This window comes from Rhinatrema bivittatum, chromosome 2 (assembly GCF_901001135.1).
Source record: "Rhinatrema bivittatum chromosome 2, aRhiBiv1.1, whole genome shotgun sequence".
NCBI lineage: Eukaryota > Metazoa > Chordata > Amphibia > Gymnophiona > Rhinatrematidae > Rhinatrema > Rhinatrema bivittatum.
In genome coordinates this window covers 746,836,481-746,860,200 of record NC_042616.1, presented here as the reverse complement: position 1 = coordinate 746,860,200, position 23,720 = coordinate 746,836,481, and positions in this window count along the sequence as shown.

Here is a 23,720-nt window from a genome sequence, read left to right as displayed (position 1 = left end):
GTGCCGCTGAATCTTGTATACGATGGCGCCCAGCATGGGCCATGGAGGAAAGGCATATAGCAGGATCCCCTGCGGCCATGGCTGTACCAGGGCATCGATCCCCTGGGATAGCGGATCCCGCATGCGGCTGAAATATCTGGGTACTTGAGCGTTGGACCTGTCTGCTAGTAGGTCCATGCCCGGCGTTCCCCACTGATCCACAATCATATGGAAAGCTGTGGGCGACAACTGCCATTCCCCTGGATTTAGGCTTTCTCTGCTGAGGAAGTCTGCCATGGTGTTGTCCTTCCCGGCGATGTGAACGGTGGAGATATCCTGGAGATTTGCTTCCGCCCAAGTCATCAGGGGGGCTATTTCTAGGGATACCTGTTGGCTTCTGGTTCCGCCCTGTCGGTTGATGTATGTCACCGTGGTGGCGTTGTCCAACATCACTCTGACCGCTCTGTTTCGAAGTCTGTGGGCAAATCGCAGGCACGCTAGCCTGACTGCCCGTGCCTCTAGTCGGTTGATGTTCCACCCCGACTCTTCTCTGTTCCACCGCCCTTGGGCGGTGAGTTCTTCACAATGTGCTCCCCATCCATTCAGGCTGGCATCTGTAGTGAGCAGGATCCAGGTTGGGGAGGACATCCTTGATCCCCGGCTCATGTGGCCGGGTTGCAACCACCACCGTATCTGATTCCGCACTCTGGCTGGTAGAGGTAAGTGTACGGTGTAGTTCTGTGATCGTGGGTTCCACCGAGATAGGATGGTGCGTTGTAATGGTCTCATATGAGCCCGCGCCCATGGTATCACCTCCAGAGTGGATGCCATAAGGCCGAGGACCTGTAAGTAATCCCAAGCTGTGGGCCGGGTGGCGATCAGCAGGGCTTGCAGACGATTCCGTAGTTTTGATCTTCTCTTGGAGGTCAGACTGACCTTGTCTTCCTGGGTGTTGAATCGGACTCCTAGGTATTCCAGCGACTGAGAAGGCTGTAGGGAACTCTTGTTCAGGTTTACTACCCATCCTAGGCTTTCCAGAAGAGGTATAACTCTGTTGGTTGCCTGGTGGCTCTCCTCCGGGGACTTTGCCCTGATCAGCCAATCATCCAGGTAGGGATGGACGAGAATTCCTTCCTTCCTGAGGGACGCCGCCACTACTACTATGACCTTGGTAAAGGTTTGCAGCGCGGTGGCTAACCCGAAGGGTAAAGCTCGGAACTGGAAGTGTTGATTCAGGACTTGGAAGCGTAAATAGCGCTGGTGATCCCGATGAATTGGGATATGTAAGTAGGCTTCCGACAGATCTAGGGATGTGAGAAACTCCCCTGGCTGTACTGAATTTTTGACAGACCGCAGAGTTTCCATGCGAAAGCTGGGGACCCGTAGGTGTCGGTTGACCGACTTGAGGTCCAGGACGGGCCTGAAAGTGCCCTCCTTCTTGGGCACTATGAAATAAATGGAATAATGCCCAGAACGTATCTCCCCTGCAGGCACTGGGATTATGGCTTTTAGGGACAGGAGCCTCTGCAAGGTCACTTCTAGTGCCGTCCTCTTGAGGTGTGAACAAGGAGATTCCACAAACTTGTCCGGTGGGAGCCGAAGAAAGTCCAGGTAGTACCCTTCTCGGATGATGGCGAGGACCCACTGGTCTGAGGTAATCTCGACCCACCTGTGGTAGTAGAGGGTTAGCCTGCCCCCTATGGCTGCTACCCCCGGATGGGTCGGCTGATTGTCATTGTGGGGTGCGGCGGGACCCGAACCCAAGCCGGATCCCCTCTTGTTGCGCTTAGTCCGAAAGGACTGGTTCCTGGCCTGTGGACGAGGTGCTTGGTAGCGAGTCCTGTATGGGTTGAAGCGCTGCAAGTTTCTACCTCTGGATGGTCTAGGAAACGGGCGCTGGCTCCTCCTTGGCCTGTCTTCTGGTAGACGGGGTAATGGAGAAGCGTCCCATTTATTGGCCAGTTTCTTGAGGTCGCTGCCGAACAGGAGGGATCCCTTAAAGGGCATTTTCGTGAGACGTGTCTTGGAAGAGGGGTCGGCCGACCAATTACGTAGCCAGAGCTGCCTCCTGGCTGTTACTGTGGATGATACTCCCTTGGCTGCCGTACGGACTAGATCGGAGGCTGCGTCAGTGAGAAACGAGAGAGCTGATTCCATCACTTCTCCCGGAGTGTTGTTCCTGGCCTGTGATAAACAGGAACGCGTCACCACGGTGCAGCAGGTCGCAATTCGTAGGGACATGGCTGCCACTTCAAAGGCTTGTTTCAAAATGGCGTCCATGCGCCGGTCATGTGTCTCCTTGAGGGCCGTCCCCCCTTCCACCGGAATGGTGGTGCACTTCACAATTGCGCTTACTATGGCGTCTACCTGAGGGCACGCCAGCATTTCCTTAGCTGCCGGGTCTAAGGGGTACATGCCAGCCAAGGCCCGACCCCCTTTGAATGAGGCCTCCGGCGCATTCCATTCCAGATCGATTAGCTGCTGTGCTGCTTGTAGGATGGGAAAATGGTGAGTCATTTGACGCAGGCCCTCTAACAGGGGGTTCATTCTCGGTTCCCCCGGGGTGTCATGGCCCGGAAGGGCCAGTTCCGACAGGCATTGAGAAATCAGGCCTGGAAGATCCTCTTTCAGAAAGAAGCGCCTCATGGTTCGGTATGGTTCAATCCCTGAGGGAAATTCTCCCTCCTCGGGGGGCTCTTCGTCTTCCTCCGGGCAATCTGAATCCCCATAAGTGGGGCTTCCGGGTGGCGAACGGCCATGCCTAGGCCTTGAGGGTCCAGGGGCCGGGTCATCCAGTACATATGGACCCATTCGGGGAGCAGCCTGCATTGTGACAAAGGCATGAATCCCCTTAAATAATTCCACCCAGGAAAGCAAGGCCAAATCTGGCCTTAGGGGGACCAGGTCTCTCGGGTTCCCTGGCAGCTCCCTGCTGCCTGCTAGGTCCGGGGTGTTCTCTGAGGAACTGGCAAGTACACTGGGTTGCGACCGGTCCTGGCCTGGAGCTCCCAGGGCCTCTTCACATTGGGCACATAGGGAGTCTGCTTCCTCGCTCTCTGTGGCTCTGAGGTTGCATGCAGAGCAGAGGCTTATGCCTGATACTGGAGGTGCTGGCTCCGCTGACGCATGGGCTCTCTTACGCTCCATCTCGTCTATTAACCCAGCTAGAGTCTGCGCCTTGTAATATGCACGAAAGATGTGCGCCGAACAACGTGCGCCTATCCACTGGTGCTTATGAACGGGCGCTTATTATGAACGTGCGCGTATCAACGTGCACCTATCAACGTGCGCCTATCAACTGGCGCTTATTATGAACGGGCGCCTAGCAACGGGTGCCTAACAGTATGCGCTTAGCAACTGGCAACTAATAGTATACGCTTAGTGACGGGCACCTAACAGTATGCGCCTAGCAACGGGCACCTAACAGTATGCGCTTAGAAACATGCGCCTATCAACGTGTTGCGTATTGCAAACCAAAACAGGCAAATGGCGACCTCTGTGGCGGGCTGCCACGTAGGCAGACTCTGCTACTCCTCGGTTCCACGGAGACCAACAAGTAAAGATGTATGCCTTACCTTGTCTTCGGCGCTTCCCGGCTGCAACCCGGGCGGTCTCCGGCTGCAGGGGGAGAGGGTGATTACCGTCACCGCTGTGCTCGAGGAGGTGCACCCGCTGCCTCTAGGCCGCACCCTAACTCGTCTCGCTCAGGGGCCAAGTCCACGCCGAGACCGAGGCTGCCTCTAGGCTGCGCCCAAACTCATCTCGTATGGGGGCCAAGCCGTGCCCGAGCCCTTCTCACTTGGGGGCTAGGTCCCTGCCACGAACCGGCCACCGGACCGAGGCAGTCACCTCCGAGGGACACGGAAATCATCTCGGGAAACTCAACTGGGGGAGTGACCGAATGGTATCACTGCAGGAGTGCGGGGCTCGTCTTCAGGTAGGTTTCTGCTAAGAATTTAGTCGTTAGAATTTGGAAAAAACGCTCAGCGAGTGTGGGTAGCTCCAAACTGCTTTGGAGATGGAAATTACTGAATTGCTGCACTTCCTGCGGGGGTATATGTACCCGTGCTGACGTCAGATCCGTCTCCAACTGCTAGCACGAGCACACTATACCCACTTGTTTTGAGTCCATCTGCTACACGCTAGGAAATGATCATTTAATCCTACTCTCTGTTTCCTTTTAACCAGTTTGCAATCCATGAAGGGACATAGCCTCCTATCCCATGTCTTTTTAGTTTTCCTAGAAGCCTCTCATGAGGGAATTGTCAAATGAATTCTGAAAATCCAAATACACTACATCTACTAGTTCACCTTTAGCCACATGTTTATTAACCCCTTCAAGAAAAAATGTAGCAGATTTGAGAGGCATGACTTCCCTTTGGTAAATCCATTCTGTGTTCCATTAAACCATTTCTTTCTATATGCCTGTGATTTTGATCTTTAAAATAGTTTCCGATATTTTTCAAGGCACTGTAGACAGGCTCACTGGTTTATAGTTTCCCAGATCAGCCTGGGAGCCCTTTTTAAATATTGGTGTGAAGGCTCACCGCCCGTGCTGCCCTGGGTGCCGCTCTTCTGCCTCTGGTTCAGGCCCCTTGCAAGTCCCAGATATCCCTGGAGACCGTCAGCCGCACAGGACTCCCTGGGTTCAGGTCTCCGCAGGCTCTGGTTTTGCTGGGCTTCTGTGTTCTCCTTGTATGGGGTGGGGTTGAAACAGTCCCCCAACCGCCAAAGATAACACAGAGAGAGACAGGTTCCTCAAAGCATTTTTAAAAAGCAAAGTAGCTGAATCTATTACATTTGCTCCGTCACCTCAGGAGCTGAACAAATGACCCTGCCCCCGCTCTCCAGCATTCTAACCCCTTAACACACGTGCTGGAGCAAAGGTACTGTTTGAGCCCCCACGGCTCTCCAGTTCACCAGCAAACACCCCTGCCCTAACTTCCCTTAGGGTACAGGTTATACGTTTCCCTTTTCTGGCTAGGCTGTATCCATGAGAGAGCTGGAGGATTCCTCTCCCCGGAACCTACCTCCATTTCCTTCCCCTCTGGAAGCTACCTCCATTTCCTTCTTCCCCCTTGCTTCCTGGCACTGGCTTTTTCTGGCCATTGCCACCACCTAGGCACGGCCTCTTCCTCTAGCTCCCTAGATCCACCTGTGTCTGACTCATTAGGGTCTAAGTCTGTCACCTGCTCGCCTCCAGGCTCTCCCTGCAGATCAGGTGGTGGTTCTAGGAATCTGGGATTTGTAGTTTTTCTCCCCTTCACCTGCTCCCCCTGCTGTCCAGCTCTAGTATTACCAGACGCCTTATGGTATCTTATCCATTCCTGCCCCCCCCCCCCCGGCAGCGCTGCACTACATCCCCCCCCCCCTTAAAAAGTCTCTGTATGGGATATATAGTGTTTTTAACCTGAACACGAAAAGCCATTCTTTTAGAAGAGAGCATACCATCCCTTCCTTCAAACCTCTTACAGTTGTAGAGTGCAGAGACTCGCCTCTGGGTCAAATCACCACACACCCTCCCCCTCAAAAAGTCTTTGCGTGGGGTATGCAGTGTTCCTATCCCCCTTTTAATTTCAGACCTAAACACAAAATCTGTGAAACAAGAGCCTACTAATCCTTCCCAACTCCTGCTAATAGGGATATGTAGAAAGGCCTTATAAGCCGTAGCCTCGTCTATCTTCCTCTGGTTTGTTCTGAGTCTTTGATATTCCACCATAAGGAATTTCTCTGATTTCTTGAAAGTCCACCACCCTCTGTCTTTTCTATTCCTGGAAGAGGATGTGACAAAGTTTACTACTGGGACTTCGCTGTTACCCATACCTTTGAGTAGCTGATGCCAACCCCTATATCCTCTATATTTTCTTAATCTATTTCGTCTCCACCAGCTCACTCCCCTTATTATCTGGAACCATGAAGCATCCTTTCTCTCCTGAAACTGGCCTTTTTCCCTGTCAGCTGGTTGAGGCCGCTCGGTTTCCTCTTGATCTGGCATGCGGGGCTCCGTGAGTCTGCTCTTAATAGAGTGTGTCCTCTAGCGAGCTGCATAATCTCCTCTTCCCTCGGCAACCCCCCTGAAATCTCTTGCAGTTCTCCCTGAAGCTGATTTGTCTTGTCTCCCCACCTCTGCAATGCCTGGCCTTCCTCAACTGACTGTACTAGGCAACAGGGCTGTTCCTCATCCTGGATTCCCAAAGTCTGCTTGGCCCACTCCACTGGCAACTGACCCTTCTCCCCAAGGTAGGGACCATCCACCCCCCCACCTGATTGAGTCTGAACATGCTGGCCTTGAGCTTCAGACACTTCACTAACTTCTGGCCTCACTGCTCTTGACTTGACTTGACAGGTAGACCCCAAGTGAAATACACACTGAGTCTCCCTGGTATCTAAGCAAGCTCTCTGCTCTTCTTTCAACTTCTCTAATTCTCTATTCAAATTCATTTTTTCGATCTCCACCTCCCTGCGTAACAACTTTTCTGCTTCCAGAGCCTCTTGCAATGCAGTAACCTGGACTTGCAGTTCCCCTTCTCTCTGGGTTAGCTGTTTGACCCTAGCCTCAACTGCGCCTTCTACTGCTGTCTTTTCCTCCAAAATCTTGCAATTTTGATCTTGCAGCCACTGGAACCTGCCTTCCATCTCCCATTGCTGAGTAGCATGCCGCTCTGCCTCCTGGTCTAATAACTGTTTTAATCTGGCAGCTTCCTCCTCAGCAGTTTCCCGCAGTTGCTGTTGGGTGGCTACAAGGTCAGAGAGCTCCTGGCACTTTGCCTCCCACCTTTTCACAACTGCTTCCTGCATACTCCTCTGTTCCTCTATCACCCTTGTCCACCTTTCTTCTGACTCAGCATTACTCGTGTGCTTGCTGAAGCTTCCCCTGTAGGCATGTAACTTCCCCCTTAGTTGCCGAATGGCTATCGAGTAATCCGGACATTAGCAACTGCAACTGCTGATTTTGTTCTATCTGCTGCTGCAATAAACTCAGGGCTGTCCCCAACTCCAGCTCTACCTTCACCTTCTCCTGAAGGGCTAGAGCTAGTTGTTGAGCCAAGGACCCTCCCACAGAGTCCTGGCCAATTCTTCCCACTGGCTTGCGCGGACTCTCCTGCTCAACCCGGATGCCTTGTACTGAGGAAACTTTCTCTTCTTCTATCCTCTTCTCAAAATCAGTTTGCTTCTTTCTTGCTTGCCTCCCCTTTCGACCTGGAGTCTTGCCTACTTCTAGGCTTCCTTCCACACTCCCTATCTTCAAATAACCCTCCCCCTTTTGACCACTGCAAGGGGAGTCTCTTACTACTTTGTCACTTCCTGATACTGCCTTCCTGTTCAGTATCAGCAGTGCTCAACCCCTCCGGACCCAGGCCCCCTTCTCTGGCTGGGAAACAAGCTTGGAGAAATTCCTCCCTTTTATTCCCCTCTACTGCCCCTTCCTGCCCAGAGTGTGCCTCTCCTACCTCGTGGGATTCTGCTGAAAGACAAACCCCCGTGAAGAAATCTGGATCACCCGCACCTTGAGACTGTGAGGTACTCTCTCCAACCTCCCCCATCATTATCTGCCTAGCGTGACCTCCCTTCATCTTCTGGGTCTTATTGTCCTTACCGAACCAGTAGGGGGACCAGTCAAAGCACCTTTTGACTGGTCCCCCTTCAGACCACCCCTACTCTCCACCTGGGTACAAGCGTTGGGGGTGCCTATACTCTCACCCCTTCCATGCGGAAACCTCTCAAGGTCCATCCCTTCCCCAACCCACTCTCTGTATAGCATTTCTAGAGGGTCTTTGGGACAAGTCTCCCCTACATGGCTGTCTTCTCCACAAATCTGGCAAGAGGTACTGCCCCCCCGGCCTCTACCCCTTTTCCCAGTTCTTTGGAGAGTCCCTCGGGCTCTTCTACGTACGACACTTCCTGTGCCAGGCCCTAACTTTGCCACATTAATCTCCTGCCCCTCTCCGTGTACTTCTTCACACGGGCAATCTTCCTTAACATGGTCTGGCTGCGGGCCCTCTAAGCATTCCTCTTTCCACATTTTAGGATACTTCCCAGCCATTTCTACCTTTGGCCGTTGGCTGGTGGGTTCAATCCCAACCCCTGGAGATCTAGCCCTCCTAGCCCCCACTGTGTCAGTCTCCCACAGCTCCCCAGATACCCCTTTGTCACAAGGACACTACTCCTTATTCCAGCCCCCCGGGCTGCCTATAAAACCACCTGACACACAGTATTCCCCATCATAACCCTTTTGCAGTTCCCCGTATATCCTCTTTTCACAAGGACACTGCTCCTCATTCCAGCCCCTCTGGCTGCCTATAAAACCACCAATTTTAACCTCATAATCTACAACCTGTTGAAACAGTCCCAGTGATTTCTTAACTGAAGGTATACAGTCCCATCTCTTTTTCCACAGTGGGTTGTAATAGCTTCTGTTCTGTGAATCACAGGTGTACATTTCCTTTGGCTTTTCCATCGTTGTCGGACCTTCTTTTCCCAACACGGCCAGCTTCTGCCTCTTCCAAGTGGGGCCTCCTGCTGCTTGCCTTTTCGTACACCCTTGTTGTTGTTGAGCACCTGGTAAGGAAAGAAAACAGGGGATCCGAGTGCAGACTGCTTCACCAAACTTTGCCCGCCCCGAGGCTCTGCTTACACCCTTACCAGAGGAACAAATTACACCAGCACTTCTGCAGTATACATCCCCGCCATCGATTGTATAACCCTGGACCTCTCCTTGGCACCACCACGCATCACAGTACCCGGAGCCCCCTCTCCTTCCGACGGTATGGCTAGCCCCAGGTACGCTTACTGGAACCTAGACACAAAAGGCTCCAGAGTTCTCCACGGCTAATCCCCAGCCTGGTCTGCTCCTCCTAATCTCGTCCGGTCCTCTCAGCGGTCTGGTCAGGCTCAGCAACCTCATCTGTAAGTTGGGCACTCATCCGGGCTGTATCCTCATATAACGTGTGATTCAATTATCCCCCTTCAGTACATCTTCTGACACCATCTCTGCCAGAAAACAACAAGACGGGACCCAAGTGTGGCTGTTCAACACTTGACCCCTCTGGCTTCTTATCTTGGGGTAGCCCGCCCCCTCACCCCGTAGCTCTAGGGGCTTACCAACTGCTATTCATTCGGTAGCAAACCAAGTAAGACGAAGGGGAGATTTTATTTATTTATTTATTTAAGGGTTTTTTATATACCGGGGCACGTTAAAAACATCACCCCGGTTCACAATGTAACATAACATAGCAACAGGCTTTACAATAATTTAGAGTAGGAAGAAACATTGAGGCAACTAATTCAACTTGAGACAGGTGGTTACATAAACAAAATATTTTTTTCCCTTTTTTTTTTTTTTTTCCAAACTACAGCCTCTGCTGTGGCTTAGCCTATTCCCCCCACCATGCTGGCAATCCTATTCTCGGGCTTTCGAGGTACTTTTACCTTCCCCAGGTCAGTAATTGCCCTGGTATGCCTTTTCCTCCTTAAGGCTCCTCTGTACAGCGAGTTCCGTTGGATCCCACTGCTGCCACCATATGTGAAGGCTCACTGCCCGTGCTGCCCTGGGTGCCGCTCTTCTGCCTCTGGTTCAGGCCCTTGCGAGTCCCAGATATCCCAGGAGACCGTCAGCTGCACAGGACTCCCTGAGTTCAGGTATCCGCAGGCCCTGGTTTTGCTGGGCTTCTGTGTTCTCCTTGTATGGGGTGGGGTTGAAGCAGTCCCCCAACCCCCAAAGATAACACAGAGAGAGACAGGTTCCTCAAAGCATTTTTATAAAGCAAAGTAGCTGAATCTATTACATTAGCTCCGTCACCTCAGGAGCTGAACAAATGACCCTGCCCCCGCTCTCCAGCATTCTAACCCCTTAACACACGTGCTGGAGCAAAGGTACTGTTTGAGCCCCCACGGCTCTCCAGTTCACCAGCAAACACCCCTGCCCTAACTTCCCTTAGGGTACAGGTTATATGTTTCCCTTTTCTGGCTAGGCTGTATCCATGAGAGAGCTGGTGGATTCCTCTCCCCCAGAACCTACCTCCATTTCCTTCCTCTCTGGAACCTACCTCCATTTCCTTCTTCCCCCTTGCTTCCTGGCACTGGCTTTTTCTGGCCATTGCCACCACCTAGGCACGGCCTCTTCCTCTAGCTCCCTAGATCCACCTGTGTCTGACTCATTAGGGTCTAAGTCTGCCACCTGCTCGCCTCCAGGCTCTCCCTACAGGTCAGGTGGTGGTTCTAGGAATCTGGGATTTGTAGTTTTTCTCCCCTTCACCTGCTCCCCCTGCTGTCCGGCTCTAGTATTACCAGCCGCCTTATGGTATCTTATCCATTCCTGCCCCCCTCCCCCCCCCCGGCAGCGCTGCACTACATCACAATTGGGTTTACATTGGCCACCCTCCAGTCTTCAGATACAATTGATGATTTTAATGACAGGCTACAAATTTTAACTCATAGGTCTGAAATTTCATTTTTTAGTTCCTTCAGAACCCTGGGGTACATACCATGTAGTCCAGGTAATTTACTACACTTTAGTTTGTCAGTCTGGCCTACTGCATCTTCTAGGTTCACAGTGATTTGGTTCAGTTCATCTTACTCATCACCCTTGAAAGCCATCTCCTGAACCGATATCTCCCCAATATCCTCATTAGTAAACACAAAAGCAAAGAATTTATTTAGTCTTTCTGCAATGGCCTTATCTTCCCTAACAGTCCCTTTAATCTCTTGGTTATCTAACAGTCCAACCAACTCCCTCATAGGTTTCCTGCTTTGCATATATTTTTAAAAGTTTTTAATATGTGTTTTTGCCTCTACGGCCAACTTCATTTAAAATTCTCTTAGCCTGTTATATTAATGTTTTACACTTAACTTGACAATGCTTATATTTTTTCCTATTTTCTTAAGATGGATCCTTCTTCCAATTTTTGAAGGGTTTTTTTTGGCTAAATTAGCCTCTTTTACCTCACCTTTTAACCATTCTGGTAATTGTTTTGCAATCCTTCCACCTTTCTTAATGCATGGAATATGTCTGGACTGCATTTCTAAGATTGTATTTTTAAACTATATCCATGTCTGTTGTACACTTTTATCCTTTGCAGCTGCACCTTTCAGTTTTTTTTCTATTTTCTTCATTTTATCAAAGTTTCCCTTTTGTAAATTTAGTGTTAGAGCTGTAGAATTACATATTCCAGTCATTAGCTTAAATTTGATCATGTTATGATCACTATTACCAAGTGGCCCCACCACCGTTAACTCTCTCACCAAATCCTGCATTCAACTGAGAATTAGATCTGAAATAGCTTCCTCTCTCGTTGGTTCCTGAACCAATTGCTCCATGAAGTAGTCATTTATTCCATCCAGGAACTTTATGTCTCTAGCATGTCCTGATGTTACATTTACCCAGTCAATAATGGAGTAATTGAAATCTCCCATTATTACTGCACTGCCAAATTGGTTAGCTTCCCTGAATTTTCTTACTATTTCATCATTCATCTGATCATGGGATTTCTACCCAAATAGATTCTACTGAGCATTTAGTGCCTTGTATGATCTTTATCCTGTTGGACTCTACGCCCTCGTGGACATAAAATGCCACACCCCCACCAATTTGATCCTCCCTAACATTGCAATATAATTTGTACCCTGATATAGTACTGTCCCATTGGTTATCTTCCTTCCGGTAAGTCTCTGAGATGCCAATTATGTCTATCTCATCATTCGCTGCTATACACTCTGACTCTCCCATCTTACTTCTTAGACTTCTGGCATTGGCATAAAGATATTTCAAAGTATGTTTTTTGTTTGTATTAACAACTTGCTTTTCAGTTGATAAGGATAGTTTGGAATCCTTTAGTTCAGGTAATTCTTACTTATAGGCACATGGACTAATTTTACTTTTATTGGAACCTCTCTGTTGGGATACCCTAACTCTCCTGTTTTATTAGTATCCTTTGAAGATACCTTCCTCCGAACCATGCACTGATGAATGACTGTCAGATTTCCCCTTGTTCTTGTTTTAAAGCTGATCTACCTCCTTTTTAAAAGTTAGCGCCAGCAGCCTGGTTCCACTCTTGTTAAGGTGGAGCCCATCCTTATGGCAAAGTCTCCCCCTTTCCCAAAAGGTTGTCCAATTCCTTACAGAACTGAATCCCTCTTCTCTGCATCATCATCTCATCCACACATTGAGACACCAGTGCTCTGCCTGCCTCTGGGGACCTGCAATTAGTACAGGGAGCTTTTCAGGGAATGCTAACCTGGAGGTTCCTGATTTGAAATTTCTCCCTAAAAGTCCAAAATTTGTTTTCCAGAAACTTCCCTCCTACATTTTTCTATGTCACTGGTGCCTACATAAACCATGACAGCCGGCTTCTCCCCAGCACTGTCTAAAATGCTATCTAGGTGATGTGTAATGTCCACCACATTCACACCAGGCAGTCCTCAAGTCCACCAGACACACAGCTATCTACATTTCTAATAATATAATCACCAACTATGTTGGCTGACCTAACCCTTCCCTTCTGGGAGACTTATCCTCAGTGCAAGAAGACAATGCATCACCTGGAGAGCAAGCCCTGCTACATCAGGGTGATGCTCTCCAATTTGGAGACCTTCCTGATCCAAGGCAGCACTGGTGCTGCCAGACTGGATTTGGGGTTTGGCTACCATGTCACTAAAGGTCTCATCAGTTTACTCTCAGTCTGCCTCATCTTCTCTAGGTCTTCCACCCTAGCCTCCAGAGATTGGACTCGTTATCTGAGAGTCAGGAGCCCTTTGCAATGGGTGAATACATAAAACCTCTCACTGGCAGGTAAAAAACCATACATTTGACACTCGATGTAAGAGACTGGAAAGGCCCCCTCTTGCTGTTGGTCTGCTGCCTTCATCTTAATTTTGTTGAGTGCCTAGTTAAGTTTGGGTTGCTATGGGAGTTGGAATTAGAGTCCTATAATTTTAAAGGCAAATTCACTAAATTATCTGGTAGTGACTTACAAGGGGGATGATTAAACTCTCAATAAGGGCTGGTGCAATAGCATCATTTAGATAAGAGCCTGATTGATTTTTAATGAGAAAGTGGTTCTTGCCTATAAATCAAGGGATGAGCTAAGGGTTGGTGGGAAGGAAAAACAGACAGTAGAATTAACTCCCTCTGACTTGCTTATTATCTCAGACACACACAAACTCTAAAGAATATATCCCACTATTTTACCTCTCTCCAAATGTTTTTAAGTCCTAAGATTTCCCAAACCTATACTTACCAATTGTCTTCAAGCACCAGAAAGTTGATCTTCTCTCAATAGATTGAGAATGGCACATGCTTCTCTCATCTTCTACTGAAAGGGTATGGGGCCTCTGGAAGCTTGGCTATGGAGTTAGAAGCCTGGATAGCTAGCTGTGACTTCTGGAGTCTTATCCAGGCAGATGCTGAGAACAGTATGCAGATAAGCCTTCTAGTCCTCTTCTACTGCCAAGGCAAGGAGTCCAGGTCCAGGTAGCCTAAGCAGTCTTGAACATATGGATCATCACTGGGGCAATTTCCTGACTCTCCTGCTAGAGTTCACAGAATTGTGTGCACAGTTAAGCATGGATACTCTATGCATCTCTTCGCCAGGTCCTAGTAATACATGTGTTAGAGGCTGCAATGGCAGCTCCCTACCACACAGTGAGTGTCTGAAGCCGAGGAGTATAAGAAGGTGGCTGAATTCTAACAGTATAGTTATCATGCCTATGTTGTTTGCTAAATTTATCACCACAGCACAAAATGAATATGCTCTCTTTTTGCTTCACATGTGTGGTACTGAATGTCAATGAGCACCATTTTGACCAACAGAATGAATGGAGAATTAGAGAGTGGGGTAAGACAAGCATGGAATGACCTGGTAGGGATCCTAGAGGGGGATGCTTGGGATATGAACCTCTTTCACTAATCAAGGTAATGGGCTCTTTGTGAGTAGAGAGTCCCTTTCACCAGATTTTGGGGGGAAAAGGGAATTGTGTTAGGCTGTAACTAGCCCTTTAGTAATGGGGAACAATCAATTGTGCACTGTGATGACCAGGAATGTATAATGCACATGTGCTACCAAACATGACAAAACAACATTAATAATGTATATACAAAAGGCATTACACCTATTTTAATAGTGTATATGTTTAACATGCATTAGTTAATAGTCTCTTTAGCAGGGTAAATTCTAGCTGTCTAAGCCAGACACTCAGACTGTTTGAAAATAGAAACTCAGTGGTTACAGAGCATCTTCTACCAGCCCTCAATTTTGGACATATCCAGTGTGGATCCAATTGGAAGCCTACGGAGTTCGGTCTTTATAACCTTGTTTCACTTCATGTTTTCTACAGAATTTTTACTGAGCCAAAGTTCCACTAGCTTCACTGCAAGATCTCTTGGCCTTGAAAACCAAGGGCCATGGTTTGGACAAAATGTCCCCCCTTCGATGGATGGCCTCCAGATACTCCATAAAAACATCGGGGTCCCAGACCCAACCCAGAGAGGCACATTATTGAGTAGAAATGGGCTTCACAGATGAAAGGACAGAAACTCGGGCCAACAAGGCATGTGGTGAAGATGTCACCAGTGCAATAGCAGACTCTTGAGCTGTAAGGGCAGCTGATGCTCACTTCACTGGTGCATGTACAGGAACTGGAACTAAAGAAACAGCTGACATGGAGTTCTCTGGAGCAAAAGCAGGCACTGGGGCAGTAGAGGCAACTGATGCTGACTTCACCAGTGCAAGCATAGAAACTATAATTGAATAAACAGCTCACACAGAGTTCACTGGTACAAGGGAGGCAGGTGCTGATTTCACAAGGACAAGGACTAGTGTTGCTAGATAGGGATGTGAATTGTTTTTATGACGAATTAAAATACCGTACGATATTTCTTAATTCATCATATATCGGTAAAATCGATAAACAATCGCATTTCTCCTGAATTTTCATTCAAAAATCATTTTTCGGCTTAGTTCACGTTAACAAAAATAAAAAAAAAATAGCAAAAAGTAACAAAAATTAACGGTTTTCCCGCGGATCAACATTTTTTTTTTGTCAAAAATCGTTTTTCGGCTTAGTGCGCACTACCCATGAATTTATCTGTGCTTATTACAAAAAGATCAAAAACAGGAAAAATGACTCATTATTTTTCAAGGTAAATATTATTTTCCAACTTGTCATAACCACTAATACATTGCTGGGAAAAATAAAGTAAAACTGAAAAAGGTCCCTGTTCATGGGAAATAACTTCGCTTTAGACTTCCATTATCTAAAAATACCACTTTTTATGTTTGATTATGATTATTAAGCATTCAATATATAATGGCTTATTAACCTTCGATAATGTGTTTGTGTGCAGAAAATGTGTTATCATTCACTATTTGGAAATAATGTACAAAATTTGCTATTATTACAAACTATTATATGTTATTTCCCAGTATAAAAATGTTATGTAATGCAGGCATAATAATGATCTGTGGAACATGCAAATAAATGTGAAACAGCTCATTACCATACAAATGAATAGTGAAAATTTCAAAAAATCTTTGCATGCTGTGACATTCAGATAAAATTAGCAAAACCTTCAGAGGTGTAGCTAATACCCTCCTCTCCACTCCCCTCCCCCCTGGAACATTGCCAGGCTAAGATGACTGGTGATACTCCCAGGCTAGCATATTAAAGGGGCCAACCACCTACTAATGTAAGCCCCTCACTCCCTAATATGTGGGACAAAGAAAAGCATGGCGTCATATGGCATTATTTTGAATTTTGGTGCCAACAGGGCTGCAACAATTGGGATCAATTCTCCCCCATAAAGACCCTATGGCTAGAAAGTAAGCTGGGGAGAGCTGGAGGGATGAGGAGGTAGATTTTAGCAAGACAGGGGGGGCATTTTTTGACACTGGAAGCAGACTTTAGAGGCTAGCTTTTTGGGCAGGAGGAAGGGCTAAACCCCAGGCTGCCACCATGAATGTAAATGTGCCAGGTAGGGGGGCAATGGGGATTTAACTTTGTCTCCATAGTTTACCAGAGAGTTTTTGGAGATGGTGAGGGCCTTAGAATTAGGACTAGTGGTCTCAAGATGCAGAAATGGGCACCATTGTGTATTCCCTTTGTAAAGAGGATCTTTAGTTAAAGTAAATTTACAGAGCAATTTCTGCATATTTTCTTATTTTTCCCTCTCCTCCTCCTCCTCAGAATAGCTCTAGCTTATGTCATTAATGCTTTCAATATAGTAATTCACATCACCAATTTTGTTAGCATTAAATCATAAGCACACTGCATCTCCTTTTATACTTATCTAACACATAACACAGTCATGTTATTTAAAATCAAAGTACCCATTATTCAGTAATAAACTTCTCTTTCTGTGTGGGATTGTTTGTACATATGACTCCCAGATGTTTGAGAGCTTTCTCAATATTTTAGGAACAGATTCTTTAACTGTTTGTTACTGCATAACATTAAAATTTTGAATTTTCTATTATGCAAGTGTAAGACTCTCTTCTTGAGGCAGTGTATAGATAGATATTAATTATCTGGCTAAAATCTAGCGGGACAAAAAAGAGGTGTTTTTGGCAGGTGTCAAGTTATCGTGTTAACCTTGCTGATTTTAAGCTATAACTGACTAGATTAGTAAGTAAACTTTAGGCCTGCTTCAGAGCCTTGTGTGGCCAGATAAGCAGCCACTTACCTGGATATTGTCAAAAGATATCTAAGTAAGTGTCAATCCTATAAAATAAAAAGGGTGCACTATTGACCTCCATGCCTTGATTCCAACCCAAGCTTTTCTCATCTTAAAACCCCCAGCAGGTCTAACCCCTCCCCCACACCTCTGTCTCTGCATCCTTCTCCCTACTCTCTCCAGTACATTTTAAAAATCTAGTTCATCCCCAGTGTAACCCAGTCGTTAAAATAAAGAAGTGGAAGTAAATATTTTTTTAATATATATGTAATACATTCCCCCTGTCTTCAGAGGGGGAGTGCTGCTATGGAGTAGCAGCTCATTGGGTCTGTCATAGCCCATGTTGGAACCTAAGAGCTGTTGAAAACTCTTAGTGTACCATATCCATGGCAACCCAGGCGCTTCATGCTAAGCTGACAAGACAGATGTTGCAGAGACTGACAGTTAAGAGAGAGATGAGCAGAAGGGTGTTGATGCTTCAGCTCTACCAGAGTCTGCTCAGGAACTATAAAAAGTGTTAGAAAGCATAGGGAGAAGGAAATCACCAGAGAGTGTATGAGATTTGTGTGTGTGAGTGTATACAGAGAATTTTAGTGGTGGAGTCAGTATATTCTAATAAGAGGATACAGAGAGTTAGTCCTGTAAGATTAATAATTGTGGCTGCAGCTCGTTTGACAGCCATTGATAGAAAATTCATGTGCTTTCTGAACGTGGTAAGTATGATTGTGAAGGAAATTTCTGTTCATACATCCAGTTATAACACTGTGTATATCCCTGATATAACTCTGTTTATCTGGTATCAAGGGGAATAGAAGAAATTAAAGTCTATGAGAGTAGTTTATCTCCTGAGAGAACATCTCCTATATAACTGGATTCTTGGTGAAAGAAAAAACAGACAGCCTCAGTAATCTGGAAAATGGTGTCTGACTTACTAATATTGGGTTTAAGGATCAATTTTCCTAAACTGCTGGTCAAGTGGCTGGTAAGGTAAATGAGTACCAGAAATCCACTGTAAGCATTGTAAAGATAAAAAAAAATATAGAGTGCAGTGTTTCAAAGAAGCATCTCCCTCCTAGTGTGAGAATATTACCCTAATATTAAGGAAACAAATCAAACATTGAAAGAGATTACTGCTCAGTATTTAATAGGGATGTGAATTGTTTTTTGATGATTTAAAAAAATCATCAGATATATTTTAAATCGTCAAAAATCATTAGAGTCGCGATACAATAGAAATTCCCCCGATTTATTGTGAAAAATCGTAAATCAGGGGAGGGCGGGAAAACCAGCACACCAAAACAACCCTAAAACCCACCCCGACCCTTTAAAACAAATCCCCCACCCTCCGAACCCCCCCCCCAACATGTTTTAAATTACCTGGTGGTCCAGTGGGGGGGTCCCGGCGTGATCTCCCGCTCTCAGGCCATCGGCGCCATTTTGGCTGCCACTAATATAAATGGTGCCGATGGCCCGATAAAAAAACCCCCACCCCGAGCCTTTAAAATTACCCCCTTAGTCTCCCCCACTCTCCTGACACCCCCCAAAAATGTTTTACACGTACCTGGTGGTCCAGGGGGGCCGCGGGCAGCAATCTCCCATTCCCACGCTATCAGCTGCGCTAAAAAAAATGGCGCCGATGGCCCTTTGCCCTTACCATGTGATAGGGCAAAGGTAGTGCCGGCGCCATTTTGAATATTGGCAATACGGCCCGCGTGCAGGAGATCGATCCCGGACCCCTGCTGGACCCCCAGGGACTTTTGTCCAGCTTGGGGGGGCCTCCTGACCCCCACAAGACTTGCCAAAAGTCCAGCGGGAGTCCGGCAGTGACCTCCTGCACTCCGGCCGAATTGCCAGTATTCAAAATGGCACCAGCTCTACCTTTGCCCTCACTATGTCATAGGGGCCGACGGTCGGCCGACGGTCGGCCCCTGTCACATGGTAAGGGCAAAGGGCCATCGGCGCCATTTTTTTTAGTGCAGCTGATAGTGTGGGAATGGGAGATCGCTGCCAGTGGCCCCCCTGGACCACCAGGTATGTGTAAAAAGTATTTGGGGGGGTCAGGAGAGTGGGGGAGGCTACGGGGGTAATTTTAAAGGGTTGGGGTGGGTTTTTTTTTATCGGCGCGGGCCTCACTAAAAATAATTTGTGATGTGAATTGGAATCGGAACCGATTCCAATTCACATCTCGTAAATATCATATTCCCCCCCCCTCCCTCCAGCCGAACCCGATCGTTAAAATGATCGGGCACACGATTCACATCCCTAGTATTTAACACTCAGAACTGAGTATGCTAAGAAAAACAGATATAAGTGCAGTTCTGTGATATCATAACTGTTCTACAGAGCAGAGTATAAAGCTATAATCTAATCCTAAAAGAGTTATAGAAACTGGCTCGGCCTTATATTACCTAAATTCCTGACCTGAAAAATATTAAACTGGAATCAGCATGTGTGAGTGAAGAGTATGAGAGTGTGTGTTCGTTGCTAAGCACGCTGAAGACACTGTTGCATTCATTCCTTTATGTTTAGATAGAAGAGAGGAAAATTCAATAATTTTTTTATTTCACTCACTTACAGGGTCTGTTGATTCTAAATCTCTGAAGCAATATGTAATATGAAACTTTAATGAGAGAAGACAGAGACAAAGGGGATAGGGACAGAGACAGGGACCAGAACAAAGCTCGAGGAAATAGTTTGCTCCAGGGAGTGACAGGTCCATACAAATGTATAATCACGCAATCATTCAAAGTTCCAGTAATGTGCATATACCTTTCATACAGAACATATTCAAAGTGTTATTTCTAGATAAGTGCAGTCCATTTCATTTGAGGATGTATTAGACCAATCAGCTAATGGGTCTGGGGTGTTGGCTGGCTGCATTCCAGCACGTAGTCAGAGTCCTCTGTTTCCTTAAATTCAAACTAGCATTCTTGAATACAGCAGAGATGAGGAACTTCAGAAAGTCAGTGCATAATATAACATACATACCCCCTCTTGAAGGGTTACACCTAGGAACCCTTCACATATGGGCGGGGCCATGAGTGCCTGTCTTAGTTTGCCCCTTACATCCTAAGCCAGTGGTTCTCAACCCTGTCCTGGGGACCCCCCCAGCCAGTCGGGTTTTCAGGATATCCTGAAAACCCGACTGGCTGGGGGGGTCCCCAGGACAGGGTTGAGAACCACTGTCCTAAGCTAACCTTAGGTGAAGGAATCTTACCCATCCTTGGCTAAGCCCACTATTGTTCTTCCCTGCCCATCTGATTCATGGAGAAGCTCATGCATGTCCATCATTAAACGCTGACAGATAGTAGTTATTTGATCTTGCACTGCAGATGAAGAGTTGACCATAATTTTCAGTTTGGGCATCTTGGGTATGGTTATAGCGATGAAAGATCCAAATTGTCGAAGGCAGAGGCATATGCATGGTAGGAAAAGGCATAGCAAAAGTCCAATACATCATGCTAGTCCTGCAGGGTATTGATGGCGCTATGCAGTATTATGACAACAACATGTAGCAGTGAAAACAATTGCTGTATGGACAGTCCTAATTCAACTGTGGCAGTCACCTGTCCAAGACGTGATCCAGCTGTGGATGGGAAGGCTTCTAAACAAATTTTGTTCAAGGGGTATATGCTGTTAAGATAGATAAGGGCTAGTAGTACTACTTTGTCTTCGGGTGCTTCTGGGAAAGTGGGGCTAATACTCCTCTTAAATCGATGGTAAGTCTGAGTGTAATTGGGGATAATAATAGAAACAAGTGACAGCTGACTCTGTGAGAAAGTCTTTAGCATGCTATGCAGTCTAAAACAAACTAATGTACTTTGCTGGGTTGCTAACCATCTGTGTGAGTCTGTGCACAGGAAAAGGAAGAAATGTAGTAAAAATAAAAAACAGAAATAAGGAAAAATAATATATTCCCCTCTGGAATCCCAAATGGAAACAAACTAGCTTATAAATAGAGATAGAAAAGCATTTCAAGAAATCACATAACAGCAAATTTGTGAACTGAAAATTTCTACAAATGTAAAAATTGCATGACCTCAAATTATATCATTGATTTAGGAAACCGAAATCATGGCACTTGCAAAAAGGCAGAATAACTAGATACATATAACAATCAATTATTGCATGGCCCATCAAGGTACATTGATTCATGTGATCAAAAGAACTACATCAGGATAACCAGAGAACAAAAAATAAATCAGGCCAAATAAGTATATAACTCAGGTCATATAATGAAGTAATGTTGAGCTGGCTTGCTATGACAAGCTCTGAATTCTGACAATTAATGGAATATTCATTTTATTCAGCAGGTTGTATTAATCTGTTGCTAATCAAGGCCTAAGTTAAATATGTGTGCATAGAACATGTGTGTATGGAATTGAGCAACACAAATTCAAATTGATGCAGCAGAAGTCAAATGTAATAAACAGAAACACAGACAACACATTTACAGCAGACACTATATAGAACATATATTTCACAAGACCAACACATATCCATTTATTTCACAAATATACATAGATGTCTACATAACATCAAGACAGACAACAGGTAACATATTTTTTGAGCTAAAAAATGAAAACAAAAGTAAAAATAAACCAAAAAGGGGTTTGCAAAGCGCTTAGGAAAAGCCAAGAAAAATGAAAACCAGAATTCTGTTTAAAATGGAAAAAGAGAAAAGAATTGAAAAAAAAATCATAAAAAAAACAAAAAGCAGCCTGAATTCTTCATGACAGGAAGGTGGTTGACCTGGAAAAAGATAAAGTAACATACAAAAAAGTAATAAAAAGAGAAACATCATGCATCCACTAGGAGCCGCTATCACACACCGCTCTGTGGAATAATACCAATAGCTAGATTTTACTCCATGAGAATGAAGTCAGTCAGCAGCACACTGAGCTGAAATACAATATGAAATACCAATCAATTAGGATTTACAAGAAAAAGCTAGTGAGATTTACTGAAATGTAATGATTAGTGCACACAGTGTACCAACCTCCACCACTAATTGCACGTTAAAGAAGCATAACTCTGTCAATGTTGCTTTGTACTTGCAAAACAAACACTCTAATCAACATAACCATGCCAAAGTGCCCTCTATATACATACACACACCTTCAATAGGTATGCTCCGTTTGTTCAAACAAAACCTAATTCTTTCATTTTCTTTTTCTCCCGCTGCACTGAGGGAAGCCCATACCCTGAATCAACTCCTCCCCTCTTCTCCCCCTTTTTTTTTTTTTTAAATAAAAGCGGCACAATTAACTTTAAACTACTGGTGTAAGTAGAGTGGTAAAGCACTAACACCAGGAAATGCTTTATTCAATAACTGCAAACAAACAAGACACACAAAGCAATGTCTGGATGTGCCAACCATAAAGAAGGGAGAAAGTTAAGGAGAATCTTACAGAATAACAAGCCATAAAAAATATCAACAATGTAAGGTGACACAGTGGCTTGCCAAAGTACCACCACAGACGGGGATAATGCTGTAACAACGAAAAGCCAGGGGTTACAATTTATAGCTCTAAAGTCTGTAATAAAGTCATTTGTTGTCAGGGATCCTTCCAGGGAATAGACTCACAATGATGTGATTAAAGGAGGTGGAAAGGAAACATCCAGCCATGCAACGGATTGGGGCTTGCTTTTACTGTATATCCTACCTAATAAACGAAGCTTGACCGACGTGCCGCAAATGCGCAGTAGAGAGCAGCTCTACCGCGCATGCGAGCACGTCGGTCACAGTGTGCCTCTTAAAAATAAAAATGGCGCTGTAGGAGCGGCGGCCCGAAGACCCGGAGCGGCAGGAGCGGCGGCCCGAAGACCGGGAGCGGCGGCGGCGGCACCGGCCCGAAGACCCGGAGCGGCGGCGGCGGCCCGAAGACCCGGAGCGGCGGCGGCACCGGCCCGAAGACCCGGAGCGGCAGGAGCGGCGGCCCAAAGACCCGGAGCGGCGGCACCGGCCCGAAGACCCGGAGCGGCAGGAGCGGCGGCCTGAAGACCCGGAGCGGCGGCGGCGGCAGCCCGAAGACCCGGAGCGGCGGCGTCCCCGGCCCGAAGACCCGGGCAGGAGCGGCGGCAGCGGCGGCCCGAAGACCCGGAGCGGCGGCGGCATGCGCGCGAGGGAGGGACAGACTTCCAGGAAGTCTGTCCCTCCCTCGCGCGCATGCCGCCGCCGCCGCTCTGGGTCTTCGGCGGAGATCGACTGAAGGGAGGAGGGAGAGAGGAGTGACTGGGGGGAGGGAGGAGGAGGGAAGGGGGAGTGACTGAGGGGAGGAGGGAGGGGGGAGAGAGGAGTGACTGAGGGGAGGAGGGAGGAGTGACTCAGGGGAGGGGGGAGAGAGGAGTGACTCAGGGGAGGAGGGAGGGAGGGAGGAGGGGGGAGTGACTGAGGGGAGGGGGGGGGGGGGGAGTGACTGACTGAGGGGAGGGGGGAGTGACTGAGGGGAGGGAGGAGGGGAGGGAGTGACTGAGGGGAGGGGGGAGGGAGGAGTGACTCAGAGGAGGAGGGAGGGGGGAGAGAGGAGTAACTGGGGGGAGGGGGGAGTGACTGAGGGGAGGAGGGAGGAGTGACTGAGGGGAGTGACTGGGGGAGGGGGAGATAGGAGTGACTGAGGGAGGGAGGAGGGGGGAGTGACTGAGGGGAGGAGGGAGGGGGGAGAGAGAGGAGTGACTGAGGGGAGAGAGTGGGGGAGGTGGGAGGGAGAATGAGGGGGAAGGAAATGATCCAAAAAAAATGTTAATGTAGCCCGTTTTAACGGGCTTAACGGCTTGTCGTGTATAAACGAAACAGAACAATTAATAAAATTGAGTCACTTTATGTCTCCGGTGACACAGGAAAAACAGAAAGCATGCAAATGAAAGGTAAGAATTGTATTAAACTTAAAAACAGCAAATGGCCTTTCAAGGTAGTGCAATAATAATCAAATAAAGCGTTAGCAAAGCTGGAACACCTAGGAAATGTACCCAGTAGAAGATGCCATGAAAGCCAGTTGGGCTGGGACCCCTATAGAAAAATAGTGGACAGCAAGTAAGAATCCAGGAACAAAAACAACTCAGTGACACAGAAAAG